At 30.9% G+C, this 12500-nt stretch overlaps 3 non-coding genes across 3 annotated transcripts; 2 read left to right on the forward strand and 1 right to left on the reverse strand.

Moving 5' to 3' along the window:
- The first annotated feature begins 1420 nt into the window (after positions 1–1420).
- On the forward strand, positions 1421–1507 carry TRNAS-GGA (transfer RNA serine (anticodon GGA)). Its single transcript has one exon. It is a non-coding gene; the product is annotated as a tRNA-Ser (tRNA).
- A 1378-nt stretch (positions 1508–2885) lies between these two features.
- TRNAT-UGU (transfer RNA threonine (anticodon UGU)) lies at positions 2886–2958 on the reverse strand. Its single transcript has one exon. It is a non-coding gene; the product is annotated as a tRNA-Thr (tRNA).
- Positions 2959–5801: 2843 nt separating this feature from the next.
- TRNAF-GAA (transfer RNA phenylalanine (anticodon GAA)) lies at positions 5802–5874 on the forward strand. Its single transcript has one exon. It is a non-coding gene; the product is annotated as a tRNA-Phe (tRNA).
- The last annotated feature ends 6626 nt before the right edge of the window (positions 5875–12500 follow it).

Consider the following 12500-nt stretch of genomic DNA (forward strand, 5'->3'; position numbering starts at 1 on the left):
TAGTAGGGTTGACCCACAATACAGACCCATAGGTGTAACCTTTCGCTCAATACTCGAATCAACAATTGAAGCATCTGAGGTTGCATTAATCGGGGATACACGACAGAAGGAATTGCTTTATTTATAAACTTCACCTTCAACAAGCGTAGATTTCTTTTTTTTTTTCAATAGTCTTTTTTTTTTTTTTTCTATTCCGAATCATGTGTCTTTTTCCTAAGACTAAGAGCGGTAAAATAAAAATAAAAAAAAAAATATATATAAAATAATTAAAATATATAAAATAATTATAATTATATAATAATAATCAAATCGCACCATCTCTGTAATAAGTAAATGCCTCTTTTTCTCCTGAAGTTGTCGGAATTATTCGTAATAAGATATTGGCTACGATTGAAAAGGTCTTATCAATAAAATTTCCATTTATCCGCGATCTAGGCATAGGTAGCAATCCATTCTATAACTCTTTTCATTACCCCTTCGTGAGAAAAAAAAAAGGATCTCACAAACAAAGGAAGCGTACAGTACGAAATAACATAAAAGCAGACCCATTCCATAAAAAAAAAAAAAAAAAAGATATAGCCCTCTACTTTACTTCAATTTTTTTGGCAGGAATCAAGAAAAAAAAAAAAAAGAAATATTTGAATCCTATTTTATTTCATCCAAATTTATTAGTATAAGAATTTATTAGTATAAGAATAAAATATAAAAAGAAAAAAGAATTATTACGATTTCATCGAAGTTGAAGAATCAAAAAATTTATCCTACGGATTAGGATAGATTAGCAAAATTAGAGAAGTTTTGATTAAATTATGATAAAAAGAGGAAAAATAATCGAATAATCGTTCTATGATGAAAATAAAATAACTGCCCTTTTTTGTGTTTTGTGCATAGCAGGTATACAACATATAATCAAATATAAAAATCCCTTAGAGGATTTATGAATTTGTAATAGATTTACAGAGTAAGAGGTTGTTGTTGAGAGATCTAAAACTGGAAAAGAATTTTAGAATTCTTATAGAAATGGGGAATTAGAGTCTAAAGAGAATTATGAACTAAAAATATCCATTAAGCATAGTCTAAAAAAAAAAAACCAATCGATTGATTTGATTCGTTTCAATTCATTGATTTAATCCAGTCCGGTAGAAATATCAGAAAAAAGATGGGAGTGCCTTTTTCGCAAACATGAATAGATATATATGGTATATGTTTATCGTATTATATTATTTATTTTTAACAGCCCCCTCACAAAAAAATTTCTTCGAGTCGGGAGGCTAAAGAAAAAGTGCTGAAAAAAGTGATGAAAAGTTTTCTATTTTTATAGCTAGTTTTCTAGTTAGAATTGATATTGTTCGTACCTCTCGAACAATCTAATATGAATAACTCGCTATTCGCTCGGGTTATCGGCCATAATAATTATGTAGGAGAGATGGCCGAGTGGTTCAAGGCGTAGCATTGGAACTGCTATGTAGACTTTTGTTTACCGAGGGTTCGAATCCCTCTCTTTCCGCACCTTCACCTAATTCGCCAATGTAACTGACTACAATGTATCAAATCAAATAAGAACAGATACTAAAGAGTTAGACCCTTCTTTGATATAGATTCTCTATTCCCAATTTCTTTTTAATACGGAATACGTAAAATAGCGTACAGGGGATGAAAATCTACCTACGGATCTATCATACATGAATAGGAGAAAAATAAAATTTCCGAATCAAATCCCTTACCCTGTCTTCCTTTACTTAACCTTAACTCAGGTGAAAAGGGAGCAGAACCCTTGTTTTGTTATTTTAGTTAGGTTTAAGTCTGACGAGAATAATATTCTACGACAAGCAATTCATTTATTTTCAAACCGACCCATTTCCTATCTATTATTTGATTGACTAATCCTTTATATTGTAATGTGTGAAGGGTCAAATGCTTTGGTAATTCCTCATGGGTGGATGAATCAAGATAATTTTGAATCAGAGTTCTAGATTTTTGTTCATCCCTCGCTGAAATAATATCTCGGGGTTTGCAGCGATAACTTGGTATATCTACTGTACGACCATTAACTAAAATATGTCTATGGTTAACTAATTGGCGGGCTTGAGGAATAGTTGAAGCCATACCTAATCGAAAAAGGATGTTATCCAAACGCATTTCAAGTAATTGTAGTAAAACCTGACCTGTTGACCCTTTTGCTTTTCTGGCAATACGAACGTATTTAAGTAATTGTCGTTCTGTAAGGCCATAATGAAAACGCAATTTTTGTTTTTCTTCTAAACGAATACGATATTGAGATTTTTTACCGGAGCGCGATCGGTTTCTAAGATCGCTTCCGGCTCTAGGACTTTTACTAGTTAGTCCCGGTAAAGCCCCCAGACGGCGTATTTTTTTGAAACGAGGCCCTCGGTAACGCGACATAAAGACTCCTTATTAATTTGAATTTTATTGAAATTTCATAAACCTAAATTAAAACTGAACTAAATGAAGCGAAATCGACTGAAGGATTGTACTACAAATATTAATGAGATGAATTGGATCAATATCCATACTTTTTTGTATTGTATATAATGTATATTGTATATAATGTATACAAAAAATAGAAATTAAAATAAAATATATATAATATATAAATATATTAAATATAAAATATATATTAAATATAAAATATAAAAATTAAAATCTAAAAATTAAACCAAAAAAAGTTTCCTTTTTTTTTTTCTTGATTTATTCTGCAAAGATCTAACTCCTCCAATTTTATTCCTAATTGAAAGTTTCTACGACATAATAAACGGATCGTTGACCTTTGGAAAGAAAAGGGGAAAAAGCTTTTTCAATGTTCTTTGATTTCAAAAAAACATTATCAATCATGTAAAAAAGTAAAAAAGCAAACAAATAGAGAAAGCCGGCTATCGGAATCGAACCGATGACCATCGCATTACAAATGCGATGCTCTAACCTCTGAGCTAAGCGGGCTCAAATAATAGAAATTTTGTATCCATAGGAATTCAGCAAACTATTACGATCTTATCTATTAACTATCTATTAGTTATTCATAATTACTATGAATTATTAATATGAATTATAGACTAGAATTTAGAAAAACTAGAATTTTAAATTTTAAATGCCATATTTATGCCATACATAATTTATGCCATATTTAATATAATCATATTTAATATAATGATATATAATAATATATAATAATATATAATAATGGTAGATTCAATCTAATATTCAATCTAATATTGATAGAATATAATAATTAAGAATAGAATAATATAATTCTATTTGATTATATTTTAATCATTCTATTTGATTATATTTTAATCATATTAAAAATGATATTTTAATTTAATCATATTTTAATTTAATCATATTAATATTTAATAACATTATATTTAATAATATTAAATTATAATAATATTATTATAATTTAATTCTAATTTTATTATAATTATAAAAATTATAAAAATAAATTATAAATATATTTATAATTTTTATAATTATTTATTATTTATCTCTATATTATATATTTTTATTTTATATTTATTTTATTATATGTTATCTTTATTCTATTAGTCTATTCTATTTAGTATTCTATTCTATTTAGTATTATATTCTATTTAGTATTATATATATAATTTAGTATTATATATATATTAGTATAATATTAGTATACTAAGTATAATATTACTATATTTTTTATTTTATATTTTTAGTATTTTTTAGTATATTTTTAGTATATTTTACATTTAAATTATATATAATTTTTTTTTTTTATATAGATATAGATATAGATTTAATTTAATAGATAGATTTAATTTTAATATAGATAGATAGATTTAATATAGATTTAATTTATTTATATTTAATATTTATTTATATTTAATATAGATTTAATATATATTTAATTTATTTATATTTAGTTTAGAATTATAAATAGAGTCTAATAATTAGATAATTATAGTGAAAATATTTTTATGCATTTATATATAATTTATATTTATATATAATTTATATATATATTATCATTATATAAATGATACGTTATAAGTCTAAATAATTAGAATGAAACTTTGTTTTTTAGACTAACTAATTCGAATTATCTTCGAAGTCGAAATAGAAATGAATGGAATAATTAGTTCTAGCTATTATGCTATTATACTAGAAAATAAATAATTAATAATGAATAAATTTTAAAATGAATAAATTTTAATAATGAATAAATTCAATTTTCATTTTTATTTTTATTTTTTTAGTTATCTTATTATGGTTATATAGGATAGTCTAATAAAAGAATAAGAATAAAAATAAAATTAAAGAAAAAAGAAAAGATGCAACCCATAGAAATGAAATCCAGATCATAATGAGAGATGAGAGACTCCTTTCTTTTGTTTTCATTCATAAAGGCGGAAGCTAAGACGAAAAAAAAAAAAAAAATCGACCGTTCGAGTAAATTGCCTGAGAAAACTGAGAGTAAGGGGGGCATATATATGTTATGGAATATCCATCTATATTGAATTGCGAATACAGAAATGATAAAATATTTTCTGATTGGACCAAATAAATACGGGTCTCCGATAGAGACGAAAGAAGATAAACAAACAAGAAATAAAATAGGTAAAGACCCTTCGATATAAGAATCAGTATCTATATCTACTAAATTCAATACTAAATTCAACGGTTTTCGCATAAAAAGAAAGAAAATAAATAAATGAAAGAAAGGGGAAAGGAAGGGAAGGAGAAAGGGGGAAGGAAGTGCATCCTAATGAGATCCTAATCTCAAGACACAAAGGGGATATGGCGAAATTGGTAGACGCTACGGACTTAATTGGATTGGATTGAGCCTTGGTATGGAAACCTACTAAGTGATAACTTTCAAATTCAGAGAAACCCCGGAATGAAAAATGGGCAATCCTGAGCCAAATCCTATTATTTTACGAAAATAAACAAAGGTTCAACAAGCGAGAATAATAAAAAAGGGATAGGTGCAGAGACTCAATGGAAGCTATTCTAACAAATGGGGTTGACTGTTGGTAAAGGAATCCTTATATCGAAACTCCAGAAAGGATGCAAGATATACCTATATAAAATATAAAATAAATAGGTATACTAATGAAAAACCAAAAAAGACGACTCGAACCCGTATTTTTTTTATTTATATGCAAAATCAATTTATATGAAAAATAAAAAGAATTGTTGTGAATCGATTCCAAGTTGAAGAAAGAATCGAATAGAATATTCATTAATCAAATCATTCACTCCATAGTCTGATAAATCTTTTGAAAAACTGATTAATCGGACGAGAATAAAGATAGAGTCCCGTTCTACATGTCAATATCAATACCGACAACAATGAAATTTATAGTAAGAGGAAAATCCGTCGACTTTAAAAATCGTGAGGGTTCAAGTCCCTCTATCCCCAACCCCAAAAAGCCCGTTTGCTATCTATTTATTTTATCCTACCCTTTTTGTTAGTGGTTCAAAGTTCCTTATGTTTCTCATTCATCCTATTCTTTTCCATTTTACAAGCGTATCCTAGCAGAATTTTGTTCTCTTATCACAAGTCTTGTGATATGATATATTGTGATATATATATGATATACGTACAAATCAACACCCTTGAGCAAGGAATACCTATTTGAATGATTCATAATCCATATCATTACTCATACTGAAATTTACAAAGTCTTCCTTTTAAAGATCCAAGAAATTCCCCTTTTAATTTAATACTTTTTCGTTTTTTTTTTTGTTTTCATTTTTAAGTGACATAGACCCAAGTCATCTAGTATTATGAGGATAATGCGTCGGTAATGGTCGGGATAGCTCAGTTGGTAGAGCAGAGGACTGAAAATCCTCGTGTCACCAGTTCAAATCTGGTTCTCGGCGTATGATTAATTTGTATGAGTATCTACTCTACAAATTAATTGATATAGATCGACATAATACATACTTATCTAGCTAGCTATCTGGAAGTAAACCCTCTCTTTATTTATTTTTTTTTTTTTTTTTGTTTCTATTTTTTAGATGAGCAAAGAGTCTATTATAATTATAATGTAGTAAAAAAAATAAATAATGTAGTAAAAGAAAAAAATTTCATTATCTTTCCTCTTCTTTTTTATTTGTTCACGCTGTGGCTCCTCACATTCAAAAAGAATGTTAATACTTCATACATATTTAATTAAAAAAAAAGATTAAAATAGTTGGTTGAAAGGCCCAACCAAAAGTCTGGTCTAGAGGAGTTCAAGGATAGAAATAACCAAGACTCATCTCAGCTACAGTACAAATAGAATCCGATTCCCTTTCATTTATTTATTTGTATTCTCTTTCATATTCCATTTCTTCATTCCTTTCTATGTGACTCTCTAGAGTTCATCTAAGTGATGTGCGCGATACAAAGTTCACGGTATAGAACCCTTGTTGTTCATCCTATTGTCTCGGCTCGTCCGAAATAAAATAAAAAGGTATCTTCAAAAATCGAGAATTTCAATGATGTATTGTCTTTTATTTCTTTTTATTTATTAGCCTATCCATAAGAATACGAATGAAACCTCAATTCCTCCGTTTGAGCTAGAAGAGAATGTACAAATATTCCTTGAATATTTGAAGTTGTAATTAGTTTCTTATCATTCAATGAGCGTCTTGTATTTCATAAAAATTGGGGGCAATGTAATCCTTACGTAAAGGCCACCCTATCCAACTTTCGGGCATTAAGATACGTTTCAGTCGTGGATGATTCTCATAAGAGATTCCCAACATGTCATAAGATTCTCGTTCTTGAAAATCCGCACTTTTCCAAACCCAGAAAACAGACGGAATTCTAGGGTTACTCCTTGGAGCAAATACTTTTATACATACTTCTTCCGGTTGATCTACACCATACTCTATTCTCGTAAGATGATACACACTGGCTAACAGTCCGCCTGGTGCTACATCATAAGCACATTGGGAACGTAGATAATTGTAACCATATACATATAAAATAACAGCAATGGAATGCCAATCCTCGGGCTTTATTTGTAAAGTCTCTATTCCTTGGTAATCGAAGCCCAAAGATCTATGAACTAGCCCGTGTTTGACTAGCCAAACAGACAAACGGCCCTGCATCTTTTTTATCTCTCCCGCACTTTTCTTTTTTATTTGTAATTTGTATAAGATAAGTATTTCACATTTACGATGAAATCGAATTTATGAAGATTAATTCGTTGTTTGTTATTCTGTTTCTGAATCCTACCTAATTCACTAATTCGTGGGAAGATATTGAACTTTTGTAGTTGAAAAATGTTTCAGGAGGAATCTCTGAAGTAGATGGTGGTTGATAGAGTAATCCTTGATTATAATTTCCAGTATGAGTACTGCGTACAAGACAAAACTTGTGATTGGTAGTAAAACACCGATCCCCCTGTTGAGATCTAATTCGATCTTCATAGATTTCGCGAGATATTTTCTTACGAAGTTTTGTTATAGCATCTATAACTGCCTCGGGTTTAGGGGGACAGCCCGGCAAATAGACATCCACAGGAATTAGCTTATCGACTCCCCGAACAGTACTATAAGAATCAGTACTGAACATCCCTCCTGTAATTGTACACGCGCCCATAGCAATAACATATTTAGGTTCGGGCATTTGTTCATATAATCTCACTAAAGAGGGAGCCATTTTCATTGTTACTGTTCCAGCTGTTAAAATTAGGTCCGCTTGTCTAGGACTCGATCTTGGGACCAGCCCATAACGATCAAAGTCGAATCGTGAGCCTATTAATGAAGCAAATTCAATGAAGCAACAACTGGTACCATAAAGAAGCGGCCATAAACTGGAGAGTCTTGACCAATTTGAAAGATCATTTAATGTAGTTGAAATAACTGAGTTTTGGGTTGTTCGATCAAGTAAGGGAAATTCAATGGAATTCATACTCAATGTTATTATTATTTTTACTTTTTTCTTTCTTTTTATTATCTGAATATTCAGGAACTAAGACCATTCCAATGCTCCTTTTCGCCATGCATAAACTGAACCAACAATTAGGATAAGCACGAAAATTAAAGCTTCTATGAATACGGGTACCCCCAATACATCGAAACTCATTGCCCATGGATAAAGAAAAACCGTTTCAACATCAAAAACAACAAAAACTAGAGCAAACATATAATAACGGATTCGAAATTGTAACCAAGCATCGCCCATTGGTTCTATACCCGATTCATAACTAGAAAGTTTTTCTGGACCCTTTCTAATCGGGGCTAAAACTCCAGAAATTAGAAATGCCAAAATAGGAATAGCACTTGATATTATTAGAAATGCCCAGAAAATATCATATTCGTAAAGCAGAAACATAGACGAACTCCTATGAATGTGAAAAATAGACCGGATTAGTCGATTCGACCTGGAATTCATTGTCAAGTCATCCACAACTGTTTGTTTAGTCAAACCAACAATTCAGTTTGATCGAATCGTCTAGTTTCGTTTGTTTGCTGTTGCGTTTTAAGATTTATTGATTGGAATTAATCCTATTTACATTTCACTTATTTCGATTTAATTTCGATATAGTACTAATTTGTATTCGATATAGTACTAATTTGTATAGTAATAGTATAAATAGATATTTATACTATTACATTTATACTATTACATAGATATTTATACTATTACTATATAGTATAGTAGAATACTATACAAATCCAAAACAAGTAAAACTTTTTTGTTTTCACTTCATTTCGTATTTTTCTAAATAAAAGGAATTCTAATATATAACTAATATCTAATATGTATTAGAAATAAAAAAAAAAAAAAAAAACCTTTTCTCTTTTCTATTATCTTATTATCTATTATATATATAGAATATATATAGAATATAGAATAAATTTATATATATATTATATAGTATATTATATAGTTATATATAGAATATAGAATAAATTTATATATAGTTATATATAGAATACATTTTTTATTTTCTATCTATATTTTATAGATATTATATCTTTTTATAGATATTATCTATATATATATTATCTATATATATATATTTAATATATATTATATATATTTATGAGATTCTGTTGAAATGCGCTTTTGTTTTCAGTTTCTGAGCGATCTCCCTGTGAGCGAGCTTATGGGAATGATTTTAACCAAGCAACTGGAAGCGACCAGTTCCAATCAACAAAGAATACAATAATTAGGAAAAAAACTATACAACTTTTTTTATTTGTATTTGGATATTCTTTATTGTTTTAGTTTGCTTTAGTTTTAAGAATATTATTTTCATTTCATTTTTATTAATTTAATAAATATTTTTTTATTAATTTAATAAATATTTTAAATTAATAAAATATAAAAATTAATAAAATATAAAAATTAATAAAATATAAAAATTAATAAAATATAAAATAAAAATATAAAATATAGGGCTATACGGACTCGAACCGTAGACCTTCTCGGTAAAACAGATCGAACTGATTATTATCAAAATGATTCGACCTATTTCAAAGACCCAACATGCATTTTTTTGCATTGGGCTCTTTCATTAACTGATAGAAATATCAGTTAGTCTACCATATATATATTTTTTCTCTTAGAAAAAAAAGGAAGATGGTTCCATGTGCTCTGATTCATTACTGATACAGGAGCACTACCAAAGTGTTTCAAAGAAGGGAAAGTTTATCTTGACGTAGGTCTGCTTCTGGCCTAGATCAACCTAAGTTAAATGAAGTCTCTATCATCCTGATTAAAAAATCAAAGATGAAACTTCATACACCTTAAGATTCATAGGACGAAAAGAGAATTTTTGAGGTCCTTATACTCATTATGCCTAGCATTGAATAGACTGGGTATTCGCCCTATCAATATCTCAAATCAATGATAGGTTCGATTCGGATCCTGCTCCTGCCTAAACGGCACCCGAATCGAACCAAACCATTTGTCAGGCTATTGTTCTCTTGTTTTGTTCCTTCAAAGTAATGGAGTAAGACATCGATTTCTCAAAAGGATCAATTTTTTTTGATTGCATGATAGACTCCCCTGAAAAACATTGGCGCGCGTGTAAACGAGGTGCTCTACCTAACTGAGCTATAGCCCTTGTGTTTGTGATACATATTTTATCATATTATTTAGATAATTTCTTGTCAAGATGAATATTACATGATCCAACATCATAATCATACCTTTTTGGTCGGTTTGATTGGTATTGCTTAGAAGTAATATCGGATTTATAATCCATCGATGTGATAGGTCCCTTTTCTTTCTCTTTATGATTCCTTATGATAATAAATGACCTACTTAACTCAGTGGTTAGAGTATTGCTTTCATACGGCGGGAGTCATTGGTTCAAATCCAATAGTAGGTAGAACTTATTAGATACCATTGATCCCGGTGTCTAATAAGTTTTTCTACCCACCTTCTTTTATTGATTTTCTATCTTTTTCATCCTATTCTATTTCCGTTTTCAATTTTCAAATTTTTCGTTAGATCAAATTTCACTATTTCACTTTTGATTGTATTTGATTCTATTTAATCAGCAGAATAAAAATGGGATGTAGAAACGAAAGTTCTGTTTATACGGAAATTCTTTCGATTAACCAACTAGTTACGAAATCGCGTTGATAGCCTTTACTCGTGTCCTAGCCCATCTGAGAGCTAGATTTGCCTCAATTGTTTGCCTCTTGCCTTCAGCTTTCCTCAAGTTAGCTTCCGCTATTTCAAGAGCTTGCTGAGCTTCTTGTGGATCAATGTCACTACCCTTTTCCGCATCCTTTCCAAAAATAGTGATTTCATTATTGACTATTCTAGCAAAACCACCCATCAGAGCCATCGTTAACCATTGGTCGTTAAGGCGTATTCTCAAAATACCTATATCTACAACTGTGGCAATAGGCGCGTGATTTGGTAATACGCCAATTTGTCCGCTATTAGTAGATAAAATGATTTCTTTCACTTCTGAATCCCAAACAATTCGATTATGGGTGAGTACGCAAAGATTTAAGGTCATTTATTCAATTTGCTCTCCATTTCTAAGTTCGTAGCCTTCGCAGTAGCTTCATCGATGTTACCTACCAAATAAAAGGCCTGTTCAGGAAGACCGTCTAATTCTCCGGAAAGGATCAATTGAAATCCTCTAATTGTTTCTGCTAGGCCAACATATTTCCCCGGGGAACCAGTAAATACTTCCGCTACGAAAAAGGGTTGTGATAAGAAACGCTCAATTTTTCGCGCTCTTGCTACGGTTAAGCGATCCTCTTCGGACACTTCGTCCAACCCCAGGATAGCTATAATGTCCTGAAGTTCTTTGTAACGTTGTAAGGTTTGCTTAACCCTTTGCGCAGTTTCATAATGTTCCTTTCCAACGATTCGAGGTTGGAGCATAGTTGACGTTGAGTCTAAAGGATCTACCGCTGGATAGATACCTTTGGCAGCTAATCCTCTTGATAGTACGGTAGTAGCATCTAAATGCGCAAATGTTGTGGCAGGGGCAGGGTCGGTCAAATCATCCGCGGGTACATAAACTGCTTGAATAGAAGTTATGGATCCCTCCTTGGTAGAAGTAATTCTTTCTTGTAAAGAACCCATTTCGGTACTAAGGGTGGGTTGATAACCCACAGCGGAAGGCATTCTACCCAATAAGGCAGATACTTCGGATCCCGCTTGGACAAAACGGAAGATATTGTCTATAAATAGAAGTACGTTTTGTTTATTAACATCTCGGAAATATTCCGCCATAGTTAGGGCAGTCAACCCAACTCTCATACGAGCTCCTGGCGGTTCATTCATCTGACCGTAGACTAAAGCCACTTTTGATTCCGCAAGATTTTGTTCATTAATTACTCCAGATTCTTTCATTTCCATGTAAAGATCATTTCCTTCACGAGTACGTTCACCTACTCCGCCAAATACGGATACACCCCCATGAGCTTTGGCAATGTTGTTGATCAATTCCATAATGAGTACTGTTTTACCTACCCCAGCTCCCCCAAATAGTCCGATTTTTCCTCCACGACGATAAGGAGCTAAAAGATCGACTACTTTAATTCCTGTTTCAAAAATAGATAATTTTGTATCTAATTGTATGAAAGCGGGCGCAGGTTTATGAATAGGGGATGTTGTGCGAGTATCTACAGGACCTAAATTATCAACGGGCTCCCCAAGCACGTTAAAAATTCGTCCTAGGGTCGCTCCGCCGACTGGAACACTTAGAGGAGCTCCCGTGTTAATCACTTCCATTCCTCTCATTAGACCATCTGTAGCGCTCATAGCTACAGCTCTAACTCGATTGTTTCCTAATAATTGCTGTACCTCACAAGTTACATTAATTTGTTGACCGATGGTATCTCGACCCTTAACTACCAAAGCGTTGTAAATATTAGGCATCTTGCCCGGGGGAAAGGCTACATCCAGTACTGGACCGATGATTTGAGAAATACGTCCCAGATTTTCTTTTTCAAGCGTGGAAACTCCAGGAACAGAAGTAGTAGGATTTATTCTCATAATAAAATAAAGTGAAATATGTCAATTTTTTTTTTCG

The sequence above is a fragment of the Durio zibethinus genome, unplaced genomic scaffold (assembly GCF_047325235.1).
Source record: "Durio zibethinus cultivar Kanyao isolate XHJ-2024 unplaced genomic scaffold, ASM4732523v1 HiC_scaffold_261, whole genome shotgun sequence".
NCBI classification, from domain to species: domain Eukaryota; kingdom Viridiplantae; phylum Streptophyta; class Magnoliopsida; order Malvales; family Malvaceae; genus Durio; species Durio zibethinus.